This window comes from Nomia melanderi, chromosome 11 (genome assembly GCF_051020985.1).
Source record: "Nomia melanderi isolate GNS246 chromosome 11, iyNomMela1, whole genome shotgun sequence".
Classification (NCBI taxonomy): domain Eukaryota; kingdom Metazoa; phylum Arthropoda; class Insecta; order Hymenoptera; family Halictidae; genus Nomia; species Nomia melanderi.
In genome coordinates, this window is record NC_135009.1 from 10906647 (window position 1) to 10925031 (window position 18385).

Below are 18385 nucleotides of genomic sequence, written 5' to 3' on the forward strand. Positions count from 1 at the left end.
TGCTTACCATTTCCTAATACTGCAGAAAAGCTGCGATAACGACAACGGTAATAATGATGATTATGATGTTTCTCCACTTCATACATCGTTGCAGAACAGAAGATTAAAGGAACAATATCTCTAAACTGTCATATAAAACAACCAAAACACGCATCGTTCATCATCGTATGAACTACAGTCATCTTTCAACCCGATCTTCCCAATTTCCCAGGCGCTGCGTACAATTCCTTTCGATATAAATCTAAATCTGACATAAATCATATACGGAGCGGCGAACGCGTGTATCATAATTATTCTAAATTCGATAGTGACGGGCACCGTTTACGAAACTCCTCTCGGAATCGTCTAGGATTCCCGTGACAGCCAGATGGATCTCGGACAACGCGTTCAAGTAACGATTCGGGAGCGGGACACCGCGGCAAGCGACGTGGATTAATACCGAAAATGAAGAATCGTCGCTGGCACGCGTCAAAGGCGTAGAACCACGGGGAGTTAAATACGTCCCGTTCGTCGAATGGACCGTTCCGCCATTCCGCGTTTTCTACGGGATAAATATATCCACCTTGGTGCGGCCCTCGACCGTCGCGATTTATTCGTTTCCGCGGCGAACGAAGGCGATACACGTCCGCCGGATAAATGAAGGGCCGGGGAATCGCAAATGGACCGCGTCCAGTCGACGCGGCTTCGCTAACTCAATCATCCCGTAACTGCGACAAAATCCGCGCGGGAGACCGCTCTCAAAAACCACTGATTCACACTTGGTACACCGGGACCTCGATCCACCGAGCCTCGCTGGCGCTGTTTTTCGCGACCTGGACTTCTGGACTTTTCGGTTGTCCGCGGACTTGATAATTCGGATTCTTATCACTAGTTTTACGCACGTTTATTCTACACTTTATTCTATTGTTCCTAGAACGCTACGTGTTCGTCTATATAAAGCGCGGAGATTGTAGCTTCAAAACCTGAATATTGCAATGCGTATTCGAATAATCGCACGAATGAAAATTGAGTTTAATTGTTACGAAATAATATTCAAAAAATTCAATATCCGCCACATTGACGGGTTCCGTTAATATATCGTTAACTTTAAATGTAATGCAATTGGTCGCATGGCTGGTTTTATAGCTGGATTTTTGATTACTTTTCATGACTGCGTCATGAGATGTTTGCTTTTGATTTTTGATATTACGTTTTGTTTAGTGCATGTAAAGTTGATCAGAATTTTTTGTATTATATTCTTTTATCCTGTTCTGCTTTTTTCCCTTGCTTTTTTGGCTTCAAAACGTAGTCTCGCACATTCAACGCGTTATGTACACGTAGAAATTGAATGCTCTTTTATTCATGGGTTTTTGTAAAAAACATTGTTTGCGAAACATCATGGTTGGGATTAGCGACAGATTGGAAAAGGGAAAATATAACGACGCGAAAGTGTACAAACATTGCGCGTTGCTGAATAAAATTGTATCGGCGAGAGAATTGTGAAATATTTCAGTATTTTTTAATTCGCTGCTCCGTAGTTGTTTAAAATTGAATTGGACACGTAGCGTTCCTGTTAATGATTCGCCCAGAATTGTTTGCGTATCTATGATTCATACAAATTTTCGAAAATATCAGAAATTTCATATTGTCTCGCCTAGTTTCCACGTAATTCTCGATTTACGAAAATTATTCACACTCAACATCGAAATTTATTTTCACTACAATTCCATGAACCACGGTATACGTATAAAATTGTTCAAAACCCCGTAGTCGAGCGATCGCGAGAAATTATCCTCATAAAGTTGTTAAAACTTAGACACATCACGAGGCAAGAGGGGGACGAATTTGTTCAGGGTCAACGAGTTCAGCGCAGGGAACACGAAATAAGACACGTATGCGTTACAAGTAATATCCGAGCGGCGATTAATTTTCCTCGAGATTATCTACGCGGTCGTTCATGCTAATTAGAAAGTCCGCGAGTCGGTGCGCGTTTTCCTACGACAATTTCAAGAATCCCGACCGCGAAATACGAACGCCCCGCGCCGAAATAGTTTCGTAAACTCTTGTTTACAGGGCCCGATGATTGCAAAACGAAGGCAATTCACCGCACAGAACGTTATCGTCGTTTCAATTATGCCGATTAATTAATTTTAATTACAAGCCGCGCGTTACCGTGCGCCGGCTGTAAAACCGAATTAATTGCGTTCTGTCATCGGACTGCGTAAAACGTCCGGTGACGTCTGATCCCGCGATCAATCGTTCGGATATTTGGTCTCGATTTCCATTGGCAGCTTAATGAACCGAGATTGTCGTTGTTCCCGCGAAGAAAACGTTGTCGGAAGCGAAGCTTCGACACACTGTCCAATCCCAAAAGTGTAATTCGCGAAATTGTATTTCGAATTCTCCGTTTTCATCGATAATCGAATTAACCGCGATCGGATTATTCGTGTTAGATCTCGTGCACGTAAGCGTGAAATTGTTCGGGAAACTGGCATTTAGATTTCATAGGTTTTGAAACGGAAACGTGTACGTGTAAATTAATTTGCGAAGAATTAACCGACGAGAAATAATATCTTGTAAAGGACGTTCGAACGCGGCGATGGTTAATTTCAGCAATACGCTTGGAGGTAGAGATTCGAGTACTCGCTTGTCTCTGCTATCGTGAAGTCAGTGACAGCGACGATAGAACACATTCCCGCGCCACTTCAACCACAGTTCGCTTTGCAACGGTTCCGTAACTTGGTGCGCCCACGGTACAGGCCGGTAGTCAATGAACCGCCGTCTGCGAAAAAGTTGTCGCATCGATTGCTACATTGTGCTTCGTGCCGCGCGCTCCTTTGAAATTCCCTTTATTCACGGTAAAAGTTCGTTCCTCGAGAACTCCTGGTGATTTCTATCGAACTCCATTCCGCCCCGGTGAATCGCGTTGCCGTCGTGTCGCGGCTGAGAATCGCAGCGCCGGTCGACGGAACGCGGATCAACTTTGTTGCGCCCGGAAGTTGTCGCTTCCCGTATACTTTCCGAAGAATTCAACGGGGAGGTCGAGCAATCAGTTTATTTACCGAGCGTATCTGGAAAATGGGACGAATCGTTTCTGTCGGGCCAGCGATATTGTTGTCGAAAGAACAGGGACTCAGGAGAAAAGCTGCAGATGAAACGAATGGTGCGTTTAACGCCAGCGAGTGAACGACTATTAAAATGTTCCCATTCAATCGATCTCAAGTCACCTTCCACGGTTTCAATGCTTCATTGATTCTTCCATCTTCAAGATCACTCGAAGACAACACGAGACGCAACAACGAAAAAACATCTCGAAGAAAGACACCCGACTCGCAAGAAGCTCCAAAGAATCCGCCTATTCACGATACTCTTCTCCTGACGTTACTCAAACCATATGCCGAACACGTCGGGCACTTAAAAAAATAAAACATGCACCCGATCGTTTAATTTTAGGTAGACCCAGACCCTCGCAACCGGATTACGTTCCTTGCGTCTATTATCACATCAGCCACTCCGCCGCGGGACCAGTTAATTCTCGCGTATGAGCAAACGAAAAATCTCGCGGAATCGTCTGTAGCGTCGTCGAGCGACGAGTTGCGGGCCGAGTTAATATCCCCGTACGCCACAAGGAATTCTTTGTTGGCCTGGCTGGCGAACTTAATCTCTGCCGCGTGCGGGTAGGGGCGGGCGAAATAAAAACGAGTCGTGGAGAGGGCCGCGGAGTCTCTCTATCGCGAAGGCGAATCGCGGTGGCGTTTCCCACGGGACGAGAGAAAGGGAGAGAAAGAGAGGAACGAGCGAGTCGGCCGTGAGTTCTCACGGAGAGAGAGGAAGAGAGAGAGAGAGAGAGAGAGAGAAGAAATTCCAGACGGAAAAGCCCCCCGCGACGTGTCGTCGCGGTGGCAATGTCGGTGTAGATATCGATCGGTCCGGGATAGTCGCAGCTTCTCTTTAAGTCATCCGGGGCCCAGGACCACCCACGCGTCCGCCCCTGACTCTGCCTTGTCCCGCACCCCCTCTGCCAACGTTCCCATTCCGCCCACGCAGCCTGCAGTTTCATCTACCTAGGACACCCTCGTCTGTCTCGCTCGCTCCGCGCCACCCTTACGATCATCCCCTCTCCCTCTGCCTCCTCTCTCCGCCTATACATACACGTGTATATATAGGTATATACCATGTATCCTTCTCTCTCGGGGATTCCGTATTTTCGCTGTCGGTGGCTCTCTCCTCAAGGTTCCGTCGTATCGACGCGCCCGCTACCCCTCGCCCCCGACGCTTTCGACCTTCGCTCCTCGAATTTCTTTATACCCATTTTTCCGAGCCCAGGTTCCCTCCTGCGAGTCCTCGAAATCCGGGGGAAATTGATGGCAACCAGATGGAGCGAATGGAGATAGGGGATGATCGACCTTTCTCGGTTTACACCGGGAGAGACGGCTGTTGTGTTCGATCGCGGCGACACGGGGATGCTTGGGTTCCTCGGGGCCCCGACGCGCGGCCGTTCGGATCGATAGAGCTTTTTGGGACAACGTTGGCCGACCGTGGCTGCCTCGGTAATCGGTCGCTGCGAGCACTGCAGATGGTGTAAATATTCGTGGATAGATCGGTCGGAGGGCATGAGCTTCGGATTCGCTTGGTTGGAGTTGCTGAGCTTCTGATCCTTTTGGGATCAGAGAAGAAGGGGATACCGGAAGATATTCGATTCACTTGTAATTGTTCACTCGTTAGATCTTGGGGATATTTGTAAACTATAAACGTATCGATGCCTGCCGTTTGGTTACATCCTCCGAGTTACCTATGAACCGTTGGCGACATCTTGTGGATCCAGTCGCGCGTTAGCTTCTCTCGTTCCCGGGGTGGTCGCCACTGGTAAAAGGCGGCTCATCATTTTCGAATCGTCCTAGAGTTTCTCGCGAACTTTTGCAATTTTCCTGCAACTATCCGGGATACGTATACTCGTTTCCGATAAGTTTACTGAGCGTAGCCTCCGGGATAAGCGATTCCAACGCTGATCTCTCCTCGCTAATGCCCCGAATAGCCGTCTCCCAGGCGTAATCTGTTATTCATAGCGGTTCTCCTTTCGTCCCGCCCACGCGGGCCTGCGTTGTCCGTGGTTGTTTCCATCTGGCGAGTCCGTTGAATCATCCCGGCAGCCCTCCTTTTCCGATGCAACGCGCGGTTTCCAGCCTCCGGGAACTGTCTCTGTCCTCGGCCGGCTGCTGCTGCCCGGCTTTGTCCCTTTGGGGAGTTAAGTGCCACTTGCCGCGAGTATTTTCGATGTTCAGCCGGGAACTTGACACCGTTCTGGGCCCGGCTTTCCGCGTTCCTCCCCCGTGGTGGTGGCTTTCTTCGACCTGCATTCTGTTACCGCTCGGGGATAAGGTTTCTTCCCTCCCTGCGGGAATTCCGAATTCTACCATCCTCGCTGTCGATCGTTGACGGCAGCTTTATCTGGGGGTCTGGAAAACATCCCTCCCAGATCCTCTGAACCTTCAAACATTCGTTCTTATTTCCAAAGACATGAAATTCAATGAGAGATGCAGCTGTATCGACAAAACAGCCTTGTACCTCTGAATCTTGTATGCTTGGCATCATTTTCTGCCGTGAAATTTACCTCGAAAGTCTAAGGTATACCCTAAACTCTCTTCTAACTTCCACATATTTATCATTCTTAGGAAACCGAAGTTTTCTCGAATGACGTGGAACTGATGTTTGACGAAAAAGATGCTTCGTTGATCCTTATCGTTGATTTCTACTATACCTCACTTTCAGCAACTTTGCCCAGCAACTCCAAAGCATCCCCTAAGTTCCACTAATCTGTAGGAAGCTTTGCTTCCATGGCCAAAAGCATAGTTCGTTGCGGCGATCCAAAGTTCGCGTGCAACGGACGAGAGGACGGTCACTGGCTGACCAGCCGTTCCGAACTCTGGCCGCAGCGAACTCCGGCGTTTTCTAGGTTTTCACGTTTCCAGAAGGTTTTCCCACCCCGCGCTCCTCGCAGGAAGCCGGCGGGTATCGATCTCTCAGCCTCGTATATGAAATCTCTATCTCCCTCCTCCCACATGGCCCGTTCATTATATTTCCTAGCGCGGCGGGGCGGAGAGGGGGGGGGCGGGTTAGAAAGAAACAGAAGGGGTTGGACGCTGGGCAGAGGGGAGGAAAAAGAGCGGAAGTCCTCGAACTCGCACTCGTCGTTGAACGCCGAATGATAGCGACCGGGGTCAACCGCGGGGCTATCAGAGCCTCTTCTCGATCCCAGCTGCGCTATTGCGCTTGAAAGTTTATTTATACGTTTGATTGTTCTCCTCCGTCGTCCCCGGACAATGGAGATCGTTAGTGTAACAGCTGGGAAGGTGGCTCGTGGGTGGGATTTAATGTGGGAGGTGATGGTTAATCGAGCTCGAGCTTTGCGACGAAACGTATACACTTTAGATCCACGATTTCGCTAAAAATAATACCAAAAGTAATATAAATGACGTCAAATGGTTACGTGCACCTCGATTCTTGGTCTCCCTAGTTCGCGAATATTCAACCCGGCAATTCGGTCTTCTGTAATTCTCAAGTTCCACTTCTAACGTTGAAACCTTTGTCCCTTCGATCGTTCAAAATTGTCAAGTTTCGACGTTGAATCCTTGCGCTGTATGATCTGCTTCGAATCATAATTTACCGCATGAAACAATCTATAAAGTTTCGAAGCTAAAGGTATTCACTTTCCTTTCGTCGCTTTTCATCCCCCACATCACAGCTTGGTGTTCTTCTACTTCACTATTCCCATTTCACGAATGCCTTTCATACGCTTTCGCGACAACGGACACAAGGAGCGTTCGTTTCAAGCAACACCCTCTTAATTTCCTCGCCGGAAATAACGCGAAAAATTGATCGGTCCGTTGAACCCGATCGGCGACGGTGTCCGGCGCAACCTCAACCCGGTGGACCCTGAGGACGGTCGCGCACGGTGAGACCCGTGGTGCCGTTAGGCGGATTTATGGCCGACTCGATATTAAAACGCGAACGTAATTTACGAGCCGGGCCGGCGAGCAGCTGCCGGAGGCGTGTGCCCGCGCTGCGCCCGCTATCAATCGTTTCGCACGAGAACGGGAAAACGGAGCGATCGTTCGCGGTTCCCACGTGGAAAGCGTTCCTTGGAATCGCTTTTGACTAAGATGCCCGACAACCTGAAAGAATAAGGATTTAGTTAGTTAACTGTGGAATTTAGCTTTGAAAGTCTCTCGTGAGTTGCGTATGACAATCAAATAACGACGAGCATATACGTTGAACGCAGGGCAAATGCACCTTATATATGTCAAAATAAAGAATTCATCAAACTGACAGAGAGTTTCATCTTTATTAACTGTTGTATGTAGTTTATTTTACAATACTTCCTATTCTACCTCAACTATTGTGTTTTTATTACTTCAACCATATAGTATAAGTACTTATGTTTTTCATTTTTTTGTTGGATCAAAGACTTTACCATTCGAAGGTATCAATTTTAGTCACAGTTTGGAGTGGAGAATGATGTATTGAGAAATAGCACAGTTCTGTAAAATCCAATTTTCATTTGCTAAGTAGCTAATCATGTCTTATCCTTTCATTAACGGACAAACCGACGTCGTTCTCCTTTCTAGCCCCTTCTCCGTTCTCGTCTGTTTCTATCTGCATCGTGAAAATACAATTTGCATGTCTACTCCGCGAACGAATCCTTGGCGCGCGATTAATTTCGATTAAATAACATTCACGAAGGAGAATGCGGTTTTTCGTTTTAAATTCTGCGAATTAGTTTCTCGTGTACGGGAAACCTTCCCTCTGTGAACGGCTTTTTACTATCCGTGGTTAAAAACCGAGAAAGCAGAAACGACCTGTGGCATGTTTTCCATTTCAACATGTTGCGGTCTAATGTTTTATGCATCGAGATCTCACAATAGACTCGCATCTTCGGATGAGAATTTTCCTTGCGAATAACGCGCGCTTGTTTGCGGTTTCAAAATGTTTCATTACTCACAGGAGTCAACGTTCGGAGAAAACGAGGCGATATTTAATTGCGTCATTAGTCTGAGCGTAACACATTACATGTTATTAAATTGTTGACTGTGTAAAATCTGTTGCATCCATTCACGTCCATTTCACGTAAAAAGTAGATGAAAAAATACCTCCCGAGTTGCTCGCCTGTTGGAACCATCAGCGAGTATCCAGAGAAGCATCGTAGCCAAATATCTCACGCTCGGGAACCAAACAACGCCCCCACAGATGTCACCTTTAAACCATGATTTACAGCACTAAACGTATTACTCAAGCATCTAGAACAATTAAGAAGTCATCGATAAATGCACAAAAATAAAGACTCGAGATCCTACAACCCGTTTGCCATATAACGATGAAACCTTGGAAACAAAATCCAACAAACACAAATATTATTCAATCCTTCCCAGTTGAAACATCTACAATTTTTCCATTACAAGTCGCCATGCTTGAAAGCATGCATAAAGCACAAAATACCTCTTTTCTCTACGAAATCATTTCACGATAAACTACGTTTAACGAGTGCATTAAATGAACGCGAGAGCTGTTACGCTCCCTCGACTCGAAATGAAATAACTTTTATTTCTCCCTTATCAATCCGTACGATTTAAATTAAACGTAGACGTAGGATTAGCATGACATTCCATTTTTCTACTAGCGTATCGTTAACCGTACGACGATAAAGTATCAATAACTGGTAGTTCTAGCAATTGCAGAAGAAATCATATGGCAAGGGGTTAATCGTATCTTCGGCTATGGATCGCGTGGATTCGGCTCGCGGGTCGCGTGATCTCGCGGGGATGATAGTAGTTGGCCGCTAGACATCCGGGCCAGTACAAACGAGAGAAGTCGGCTTGATATCGATTCTGGAGACCCGGTTGTGCGCGCTCGCGTGCTCGAACCAAACTAATTTCCATTCTACGAGCCGTCCACGGCCGACACGAGTGTTTAACCTATTATGTTTGCGAATTATCTGTCGCGATAGCGTCACGATTTTCGGACCCGGTGTGGAAGGTTCCCCCGTATCGGAGTCAGGCCGGCGCGCGTGCCCTCTTCCCCACCGGAGGTTATCTTCGTTCGTCGCGGTGGACGCGTTTATCTCGAATTCCGGCCGTCCGAGCCTGGACGAGGTCTTTTTTGCCATTCCCAATTACGCCGATTACGCCGTTACCGTGCTACCTCCCACGCTAATCCATCCTATAATTGTCTCTCTCTTTCTGTTTCAGGTAAGTCGTCCACTGTTCTCTTCGTTCGGTGATACTGCGTTGCCCGGTGCCGTGAGTCGCAATATTTTTTACACATGCTTCGTGTTCGTTACGCAGAATTCGATGTCACTGAATCGAAGATTCTGTGCGTTTGTTCTGAGAAAAACTCGATCGAACGGGGGACGTAATTAGTCTTGAGAAAATGCGATCGTATTATTTAGTGAAATTAATTCGAAGTTGAATACTTCTGTATTGCTTTCTATGTATCTGTGCGTACAAATTTGAATCTGTCTAAATGTTTGGACACTAGTAGATTCATTGGTTATGTTTTGATAACGATTTTGACGTTCGGTTTACGGTTGGAAGAGGAGTTTCACCTGTTAAATGATTCATCGAGAATTTTGCTCGTGAAATAGTACGAACAAATATTCGTTAGTGAAAGTGACTGTGATACAGAATTTTAGTGGAATTCTCGAACGCATTGTTACCTTAACATCATTATGTGCGAAAGAACCGAATGGTCTAGGGAAAAATTGAAGAATGGTCGACTTAATTAAGACCATCCCGATTCGAGAGAATTTAATATCGAGGGAAATAATTCTGCCCGTCTATTTGTCGGACCGAGCCAATCTCCCCGGCGAAATCCCATTCCCGCGAAGACTTCGAAACTCCGCTCGCCCCTCCGCCCGCGCAACCGGTTAAAACTTAATTCTTCAAGTAAAATGGCGTCGGCGATCGACCGATGCAAATGACACCGGCGGCAATTTTCGCGACAATATTTTCATGCCTCGAATCCGCGTCCGTCCGAGCCGTCGAATGCAAATTCCCCGTTTCCGGGAAATTGAACGAACACGGTCCCATTGAATAATTCAGAAGTTTGGCGGCGCTGCACGGAAGAAAAATAGAAAACACCGACCGCGGTCGTATAATTACCAATCAAGGGGAGGAGATTTCTCAAACTGCCTAGATTGATCGAATTTCGAAAGCCACGGGATCCTTACTTAGAGGAAAGGTCTGTTCGAAATTTGAATTCTCTCAGCGAGACGCGTATCAAAGCGAGTTCCCTCACGGAAATTTCAAAACTGTACTCAATTATATATTTTCCTTCAACTCTTATGAATTTTTATCTTTCAGTTACATTGTACTCGATACTTAAACGTTAATCATAGCAAAATAGCGTTTCACGTCGTTTCACACGCGAAAAATGCTAATAATGTTTAGCGATACTTAAATCGCCGGATAACCCGAGATTCCTTCGCAGAGAATCATTGAATAACTTCCGTAACGATCCATGCAATCATCTAAATATTAATGAACGCATTTCTGCAGTCTCGGTACGACATTAAAAACCAATGTTGCCTAGCATCAACGATGACGCGCAATTAATCACTCTATCTATCCGTCTGTTAAGGAGAAACTTTCTTATCAAGATTGCGCAATGGAGACGCGCGAGTTTCTTAAACTGTGCATTCATATATAGAAAATTAAGTGAATAGACACATGTTTCCGGTGCCGGACAGCGTCGGTTTAATGAAAAATGAATCCGAGCAACACCAGTGATTACCGCGAATCGCTTAATTGAAGGATGCGTTGCGATAATTACGAGGCGTGTTTACCGTTTGCTCTACGCGTTCCGGTTTCCGCGGACGATTAACAATTACACAGCCGGCAGTGATATTAGATCGCGGAACTCCGCGTTACATCAAAGACGTGGCACTTACCGCGCGTTACCCGAAGCGCTCGGTCTCGAGCACAAAGCTGCTCCCATCCCGAGAATGTCAATTAGTATTCGCGAATGGAATCTCGATGTTCGCTCTCCCTCCCTCCCTTCCTCTTTCTCTCTCTCCCTTCGATCGGCCGGCGAACATTTCGGCGACCGTCCCCTTTAATTTTTCTTCTTTTTGCGCACGATGCGCTTTCCTTCGGCGAAAGTAATTACCCCGGAGAGAAACTTGATTTCGTACATCCATTTCGGGCGGAAGTCCCGTCGAAAGAAACCGACCACCGGAATCTACCGGGCAATTAGTCGTTTAATAAATATTTCTGTCCGTTCCACTTGTCCCCCTGCAATTCGAAAATTTCATTCGTTTAACCGCTTGCCCTAGAATTTATTTCTTAATTATCATCGATACAACTACTTCGCCATTGATAATTCATCGACTAATTTTAGATGTATTCTGTATCTATGTTCGCTCGAAAGTATAATTATTGATAACTGAAGGATAATGTTTCATTTCAATTCTAAAGAACTGAGTAATATTTATATTTGTTGAGTTCTCACGGCGCAACTCTGTGAAACAGTGAACAATCACTGTTAACGCTTTTTCTTTTAATTGGATTCTCCCTCGACAGTCTTGTAGATTAACTTCAACCCCAAAAATTGTACTTCGAATAATTCTGGACACGCGAAACCTCGCGTCAAAAGTGATATCGAGTTCAGCGCGGCGTGAACGAGTCGATTGCAGGAAATTCTACCGAGGTTTCATCAACTTCGGAACGCATTTCGAACACTTGTTATTTCATAATTCCATTTGCGGATCGGTCTCCGTTTCTACAAACAAATTGCCTCAACTTAAACAAAACTTTCGCCTGAAACTTCATTAGAAAGCTGCATTCCCGTTCCCCTTCCCCCGCGTCTCGCTCGAGCGGAGTATCATCAAAAGACTTCGCAACCGCGTGTAATTCCACGGTGAATCAGAATAAACTTTCCGCGAATTTTCTAGCGTCTCGGCGGAAACTAGAAGCGTGCGAGAATAATGGGATCGGGTTGCCGAAACAATCGGACTTGAGCGAAAGTAAGCTCGTTTGTAAGTTCTTGTAAAGGAAGATAATAATAACTGAAATGAGACAGAATAAAATATTATTCGCTTTCAAATTCAACATTTTAGGAATATAATTGGAACATCCTTTTTTTCAATGAACACTATAAGAAGCAATACACTAAAAAATCCACAGTACAGTTATCACTTTGTTTCGCATTGCCTCCTTTATAATTTCAGAAATTTCGAGAACCCGACTCGAGCTTCAGAGAACAGACCCGACGAATATTTTCAGGTTCTCTCTTGCACACCTCTACCGGAAACGTATCGTTTCGCGAACCAGCGGCGATTTGATAGTTGCGAAAGGGGGGAAACAGAGGAGACGAGCCGCGAAGTGTGTCAGCGGCCGGGTACGCGACAAATTGGATAATGAATCTCACGTGGGATCGTTGGCTGGCACCGACAAAACCGAGGAGTCGGTGCACAGAGGGGGTGGGGGGGGCGGGGCGGTAATGACGACGATGATAACGATGACGATGGACGAAGGAACGCGGCCGGGGGGTCGGTTATCTCGGCGGGCGTTATTGTTCCATTACCGCCACTTGAATGCGAATCGACCTTAATCGTCGGGCTTTAATTGCGATTTCGAAACGAGCGGCCCGCAATTCGTAGCTCGCGGAAAACTCGGCGAAAGTTGGCCGGTAGCGCTGGGAAGTGGGACGAGGAGGGCACCGGGCGATATTAAACAAAGCGGATCAAGAACGTAAACCGGCCGGTAGCCCATAATTCCTCGATAGTCCCTCTCCCCCGCCGGTCTGGCTGAATTTTAATCTTCGTACCTCGATTACGATGCGGAACCGTGCGGCCACCGGTGATTTCCCGGGGAAATTTCGCTGCCGAAAATTTACCTTGCTTCCTCTTCACGCGTGCAGTGAATACCGCTTCGCGTTTATTTTCTTCCCATTGTTACAGCTCCGGAGCGAGCAGGTATTCTGACCTTTCGAACAGTCTTCCGTATTGTTTGGACTAAATGATTGGGGTACGACTGTGGAAGAATTTATTGTTATCGCTCGACACGCTTCTGTGAACAACTGGGTACCGGTTCGAGCTCTCTTCTGCAATTTGCTGGCTTTTCATGAAAATTGGGATAAACTGCTTTTCATGCCAATTTCTTGCGCTCTTAACCCTTTGCGCTCGGGAGTTGATTCTCGCTCACCACTTGATTTCATACAATGAAACTATAAAATTTGATATTTAATATTGTATTACGTATAATATATCGATTTGAGAAATATTGGAATAAAATTGTTCCTCGACGTACGTGGGATTTCTCTTCGAGTTAATTTCACGAACTATCATCTTTACCTCATCAGGAAATATTAGAATATTTTTAGTGAAAAACTGCCGAGTGCAGAGAGTTAAAATAGATGTTTTATGCGGAAATATTGCAATATTGAAGTTTGAAGCGATCATTTCGGTTGTGTATGTGTGGGTTAGTATGAGATACTGCAGCGTGTACTTCGTTTCACGATGAACTCGGGTGATTCGCGCTTGAAACTGGTATCTCGGTGGTGTAAGAGTTAGTCTTCAACGACCATTAAGTAGGTTATGTTCTTCATTTTTGAACTAATTAACGGCTACAGCGGGAGATTAATGGCGGCCGGCTCTTAGTTTCCACCGGCAGAGATAATCACGTGTTCGAGGCTTTCGTTACATTTCGATCAATTTTCCCCGCGTCTAGCTCGACCTTTCCCTTATCGAAACCCTGTCCCGAACCCCAGCTTTCATTGTTCGACTGCCATTGATCCATGGAACAATTGTGTTACACGGTGCGAGATAATTACCGGGAGATAATTAAAATCGATCGTACTAACGTTTCACGGTGGCTCACTCGATACGCGCGTAACCCGTCCTCATCCGGGTCAATTAAACTTATACGCTTCGGATACGCGATGCGTTAATAAACGATCAATAGTATTAAGTCAGACAACGACTCGCCGCTGCTGCTGTGGCGTCCGGCTATATCAGTTCCGCTATATGGAAATTAATATTCGCAAATAGGATTAGTTGCAATATATTGTTACTAAAAATCAGATAAATATGAAATAATTCGTCGAGTTCGTTCGGATTATTAAACGTTTCACTATACTCAATTATTTAGATCCTGGGTCAGAATAAATCATGTTTTTGCCAGATTATTTAATAATTCACCAAAAGACGCTACTTCATAACTATTTCTACTTCTATCGTCTATTTTTCTTAACGCAAGAAATCTTTCGCGAACAAAGTCGACTGAAAGATAAGATTACATCGTAGTTGATCGCTTTAGCGCACAGATTTCTCCCCGGATTAGCGAGTGTTAACCGTCCCCCCAGTTTTTTCCATTCGCCAAGCTATCTCTGCCTCAATCTTCACATTGCCCTCGCTTGTTTTCTCGAAGAACATGAAGCCAAACCGCGTTTCTGTCGGTCGGTTTATGATTCCGCGTCTAATCCAGTCAATATTGTGCGGAAAGCTCGGTACCCGTTCGGCTCGGGACTGCGCTTGCGAGAGCGAACATTGTCTTTTATGAGCATTTTATATGGGCGATCGATGGCAGAGGCAGACCGTCGGTTTTTACGGGCGAAAGTATCGCGGTCGAAGAATTTCATGGGTCGGGAGCTGACTCGGGCAGAAGTGGCCCGACCGTTTTCGCTCGGGAAGAAAGAGAAAAAGAAAGGGGGAAGGAGAAAGAGAGAGCCGGGCCCAAAGGGACGCCCTGATGAACGGGTTTCTTCGCGAGGAACCGCTTAATTCCAGGGTCACTGTAATACCTGGAGCCTGTTCAGGGAGCGCAGGTCAGATTTCGCGGCGTGCAGTAACGTTCGACGCGAAATTTTGCGTACCGTGGCTGAAACTTCTGACGGAAAATGCTCTGCCGCCGTGGATATAAACGGACAAACAGGGAACACGAACAAGTAATTAAGTAATTTGTGTAGAAAAGGTTGTCACATCGAATTCTCCAAGTGGAAGGAAGTTAGCTAACATTACGTTGAACGTTACGTCGCAGTTTCATCTGTCAATATTATCAGTATTATGCGCGACTGCTATTATTGATGACTATTTACAAAAGGAAAGTTGCACTTGACCCCCTCTCATGTAATGCGAGAGACGTTGCGAAGGTTTCCACTTCGGTTTCGTAGAAATGTTTTGCTGCGCTTAGGTAAATATAATGGGTTCGCTATCCAATGTTTTAGCTTTGAAATAATTGTGCAATCGACGGTGAACAAAGAGTTTCTTTTCGTCCTTTAAAATTGGTGATAATAAATCTGACACGTGAAGAAAATCGTGTGACAAGGGGTTAAGTTGTATGCTACAGGGTAAGGATAGAAAACGATGATTGTTAAGGTTTGACGCTTACGGTGTTTTCTACGAGAACTCTTCGGATATCCTGCAACGCGTGTGAGGCTCAAGTATCTCACGAACAAATCTTTCCTCTTTATTATTCCTGACTCACCGTTTCATGTAATATTTATCGAACACACCCCGTGTCGGAGGTATCCTGTCTCCGCGAGAGGAAAGAAAATGGCCGATCGCGTTGGCGCACGGGAACGGAAATGAGCAACGCAAAAAGAAATTCAGGGGCGAGGGCACACTTCCGTTCGTTCCATCGAATCTCGATGTCGCGAATAATTGATCTGAGCTTTCATGGATAAAGCGTTCTGCGACGACAACGATCGTCGTATGTGTACGCACATACTGGAACATTATAATATCATAATATTGTATAACGATGCAGAGATATACGCGTTCTTGTTCCTCCCTTTAATCGACAATATAGGAAAATTGCAAACAAGAAGATCTCGGCTAAAATTCACGTAAAGAACTCGTTTTATGATATCTTGATTTTTATCCGTCACGAATACATGCACCATGTAGCTTAATAATAATCTTAACCGCGTCATTAAATCTACTAAAGGAAAATGAAAAACAATGTTCCCGCTCGCGGAGTATCGCGCGGAATTAGAATAATGGTATGTAACAGGAGCATTGCATCTAACATCGAATATCAAACGCGCTATCTCAGGCAATCCTCTTACTGTTATTACCAAAGAAAATATTATTGTATGATTCACAGCCGAGGGAATCCAGCGTGGATTTATCTAACGACGCGGCGAAGTCACATGATTCCGTTTTATCAAGGATATCGCCATGAACATTGCGCGTGATACACAAATTTGAGAATGATGCAACGAACGCTTCGCGACGGTGTATGTCTTCATTGTAGATACATTGCGCAGCTGCAGCAGCATCAACCGTTCGCAGCCTTTATCTTGTTTATCTTGTTCTCCGCTGTTCACCGGTCTCCTCGATGTTGTTTGCACTCGGGGATATTTGATCCAGTCCGTCGCGGACTTGTAACTCATTTCGTCGGTAGGAATGGCAATCGATCGCCACCGATATACCCTTCCCCGCAATTAAAATGTGTTCGGCAAATACTCGCTCGCGGAGATTATTCGAAATATTCGACGCACCGTGTGCTCCTCGTCGTTTAATCCGATTGTTTTTGCCATTCTAACTTGTATGAATTTTATGACAGGAAGAAATAACCATCCGAAAGCAATTACTTTGCGTAAATGCAATCTAATAACGACATTAGTGTGCTCGCTATGCAGGACTCGATAAATTAATACATTTCTCCCAGCTACACTTCAAATAATAGTTCCATTTCGCGTCAAGTTTCAAAGTTCCAGCCTTCGCGAACGCTGACGAGAATAATCGAGTTAAAAATTGCAGTCTTCGCTTCATCCACGCAAGCTCGCATCGTTGCTTTTATCAAAGGAGGTAGCTATTCTAGCAGCGAGGAGACAAACTTCGAAATCAAACAATCAAAGAAATTATCCCCGAAATAATTGGTAAACGTTGAATTGCTTCCAGAACTTAATGCAAACATCTCCGTGCGAGTCGCACGATGATCATCGCGTTTCCCAGCGAAATTACTCAAGAAAATTTCTCTCCACGATACTCGAGAGACTTTTCTTTCTTCTTTTCCCGGCGGAACACGCGATTGATCGTTTATGGTTCCCAATGCCGCGATTACCGTACCCGGACAATTCTGCAGCCTATAATTGGCCACGGGAACGCAACGCGTCGACGGTGTAATTGCCTTTTGTTACCTTCTGTCTATCGTTCTCGGATCGTGAATCCGCCCGAATTTTTCTAACGCTCCGAAGGCTAGGGCAATCTTCAGTGAGTCCCATTGTGATCGCCTCGGGACAAACCTTTCCCGTTTCTCCGACCGACCTACTATTATCCAGGCTTTAGGCACCGGGGTTACAGGCCCGAAATAGTCTAGTCAGGTTCGCTAATAAACGGCATTCACGCAGCCGCGGGGCGAGGGGAAGGGGGAGAAGTTTCGCGAACGAGTTCGCGTTCACCTTGCTCTCGAAATCGTAGCTCGGTTCGGCCGAACGAAACCCAACGAAAATACCGGCCGCGGTCGGTCGGCTAGCCTGAAACTCGACGGAGAAATCGAAACTCGAAAGTCCTCCGGGCTTCGCCTGAAAAGTTCCTGCACCGTTTCTTCTCGAAGAAATTGTGTTCTTTTTATGCGATAAGAATATTTGTACACAAAAAGGATTAGCAAAGCGATCGTACAGAATGTAAGATCAAAAGGATAACTTCGTTTATTGAAAATTTCATGAAGGCGAAGCGATTCCTACGATCACCAGAGAAGTCACGAGACCCATCTCCTCCTTCTATCGATTCTTGTATATTACCGTATACCGATGTTCAATATCGTGCTCATAAAAGAGAATCACAGTAATCTCGCCAATTTCGAAAGAAACAGACCGATCTTGACACGTTGCAGACGGATCACGAGAATTTTCGTGCGTTCTATTCTAGAGTTTCTAGCCAATCGCGAGCATTGTTCCCATTGTTTTTCACCGGTGCAACAGAAACGTACTTGCCCGCTGGGAAAGTTGGCAATAAAACTGTTAGCCCGCAATGCGTTAATACTTCGACGGCGAATCAATCAACGGTATCGTAACAGGGCATCCAGCAACGCTTCGTTTCATCCCCGTTTCCAAGACAGCGTTCCTTTAATGGAAGTGAAGCCCCGTTTCCACGGTACTCGACCCGATTTTCACCCCTGTCCCGAAGGGAAAACCGGTCGATTCCGAGCGGCGAGCTCTCCTTTGAGCAAGAATCGCATCTGCCGTCGCGTCGCGGGGCCGATGGGAGCCGAGAGCAGAGAGAAACCAGTCGCGTCGGTCGAGATGGCGTGCGGTGCGTGCGTGCGGGAGAAGAAATAACGAGCGGGACGCGGTCTGGCCTCGACCGAGGGGGAAGAAAACGAGGCGGGCTCTATTGGGAGTAACCTAACATATACCTCGGACTAGCCTGTTTCCGAACCAACAACGAGAACCGAGGCTCCCGTCCGCG

The 18385-nt window shown here is 46.0% G+C and overlaps 1 protein-coding gene across 1 annotated transcript in view; it reads left to right on the top strand.

The window, feature by feature from the left end:
• LOC116430551 (uncharacterized) overlaps positions 1-18385 on the top strand; it is a 385600-nt gene that overhangs the window by 214388 nt on the left and 152827 nt on the right. The window lies entirely within an intron of this gene.